This window comes from Rhagoletis zephyria, unplaced genomic scaffold (assembly GCF_001687245.7).
Source record: "Rhagoletis zephyria isolate East Lansing unplaced genomic scaffold, Rhagoletis_zephyria_1.1 Rzeph_scaffold_46865, whole genome shotgun sequence".
In the NCBI taxonomy this organism is placed as follows: Eukaryota; Metazoa; Arthropoda; class Insecta; order Diptera; family Tephritidae; genus Rhagoletis; species Rhagoletis zephyria.
This window is the reverse complement of record NW_016203920.1, coordinates 1-2,283: the sequence shown is the minus strand read 5'-3', so window position 1 is coordinate 2,283 and position 2,283 is coordinate 1. Positions and strand designations below refer to the sequence as shown.

At 35.3% G+C, this 2,283-nt stretch overlaps 1 long non-coding RNA gene across 1 annotated transcript; it reads right to left on the bottom strand.

The window, feature by feature from the left end:
- On the bottom strand, positions 1–2,274 carry LOC108355553 (uncharacterized). Its single transcript, XR_001846552.1, has 3 exons — positions 2,186–2,274; positions 1,947–2,104; positions 1–31 (listed from the first exon to the last, which is right to left on the bottom strand). It is a non-coding gene; the product is annotated as an uncharacterized LOC108355553 (long non-coding RNA).
- Between the last annotated feature and the right edge of the window lie 9 nt (positions 2,275–2,283).

The window sequence follows — 2,283 nt, the reverse complement described above, 5'->3', positions numbered from 1 at the left end:
CCTACTCCACCAGAGGCTGGGATTTTCGGATCTAAAAAAATAAGAAAGGGATGTGAGAACAAATTGGTTTGTATATATGTATGTAAATGCAAGATCAATACTAATTTAATTTGGAGAAGCAGAGGTTGTTTGTTATCGCTTTTCATATTAAAAAATTACATATATGTACATTAGGGTGGTGATAAAAATGTAAACATCTTAATTTTTTATGGCGCACCCCTTTATTTTGTGCTATGTACAAATAAAGACAGCTAGGAATATTTAAAATTTTAGACAAACTTTTAGGGGTCACTACCAGGTTTTGAACAAATGTATATATTTTAAATCGCAAAAAATCGATAAAATGTTGACTCGCAATCTGATAATAAATTTTACATATTAATAAAATTCATTCAAATAAAATCATAAACTCGCTGAAGTATAGCCGGTCAAAATAAAAAATTCAATCTTTTAAAACCTAAGCGACACCAAATTTTTATTTATTTTTTTTAAATTAACGTCAATTTCGAAAAGAGACGGGCCAATGACGCTAATGCACCAAGCTCAGCACTAAACAGTAATTTTTTGCAGATGCCCTACAGGCAGTGCCGGATTAAAGGCGGGGCCGATGGGGTCGCGGCCTAGAGCCCCCACATGCGATAACGGTAAAACAAAAAAATTTGCATTCAGAGATTACAGATTAATAATAAATTACGTATTAATAATAGATATAGCTTAGCTTCTCCTGGCTCTGGCGAGATTCTCGACTCACGCAATAATGGAAATTTCCGTAGGATGCTGGAACTAACAGCTCAGAATAACCCCCAGACATATCAAAGAATACGGAAATAAGGGACGAGGGCGAGTGAATTATTTATTCTCAACAACCAGCGATCAATAATATCTTTGAAGGGTGAGAAATTACAGGCAGAAATACGCGAGGCTGCCGTGGTCAGTTGGTTAATACTGGATGCAACATGAGCCGCAAGTACACAGGAATTCAGGCGAGAATTTCACGTCCTTAGATTTCAATAATTAACGATACTGTAAAAATGAAAATATAATTATTTTTTCAAATCAATTGCACGTAATTATTAACTCAAACAGGGGCTTTTGAGATGCTAACTCGACTTCAACTCTAGTTCCGAATTTAATTTGATTTTTAATTTTTTCTATTCACACGGCCCTTGAATTATGAGCCTTGGTTCTAAAAATTGTTAAATTTAAAAAAAAATTATTTAAAAGAAAAACTCAACATAAGAAAAATATGTGTGAACATTTCAAATTACGAATTAAATTTTATTAATGTTGGCAACGCCGCAGCGCGCCATACGTTACCATTTTGATAGAACGAAAAGTGTAGAACTATTGAATTAATCTACCTTCAGGCATTTCCTTTCGTGAGCAATGAATCCGCCTTCAGAAATCCTACAGAAATTCCTTTCAGATTTCGTTTCATCCACTTTATATGATTTTCTTTGAAGGATCGTAAAAAAACTTTAGACAATTTGGATACTCTTAAAGATTTTGGGAATTTAGGTTTTGCAAGGTGGTTATACCTGATTCCTTATTCCTACAGTACAGGCGTGAGAAACGCCGCCAAAACGACAATTCCTATAAGTATAACTAGTATGAAGACTTTCAAATATGTAAATTTTGTTGTATCCAATTCTCACTGATTGAACTTAGCTAACAAAATTTATCAGTGACTTGAAGAAAATCTAGGAACCACTTTCCACAGATCTAAAGAGTAACGGGAGTTCATCAGGAGAAATTAAGTAAGTAATTAAGCTTAATAAGAGAATTTCCAAAATTTACAAATGTACAAATCGTTTGATCCCTGCTTAAAGCTATAATAAATATCTATAATTTCATATTACTTCTGAGGCGATATGAACCTCTGTTAAGTAACTTTTAAACACTTATATATAAGTATATATAGTATATAGTAATGAGACTTTACTTACTTCCCACAATCGACTCGCAGAAAACTGTCTCCAGAACCCTCGGTCAATATGCTACGCGCCTCCGAAGGCCGACAACACGACTCGGGTACCCAACGTTTGCCACTCCACGACTGAATATCATACCAGTCTTCATACGAGGAGACGCCACAACATTCGAACTAGTCGATTCATAAACATTAAAATAAAATAATCAATCTATTTAGTGGTCATTTGGCGTAAGAAGTCCTTCTTCCACTCACCGATTGCTGTACACTGTCCCAAATGGCGGCCACAGATGGCGCCACCAAGCTGCCACGATCCGAAGCGTTATAATGCAGCTCGATGCCGAAACGTAACT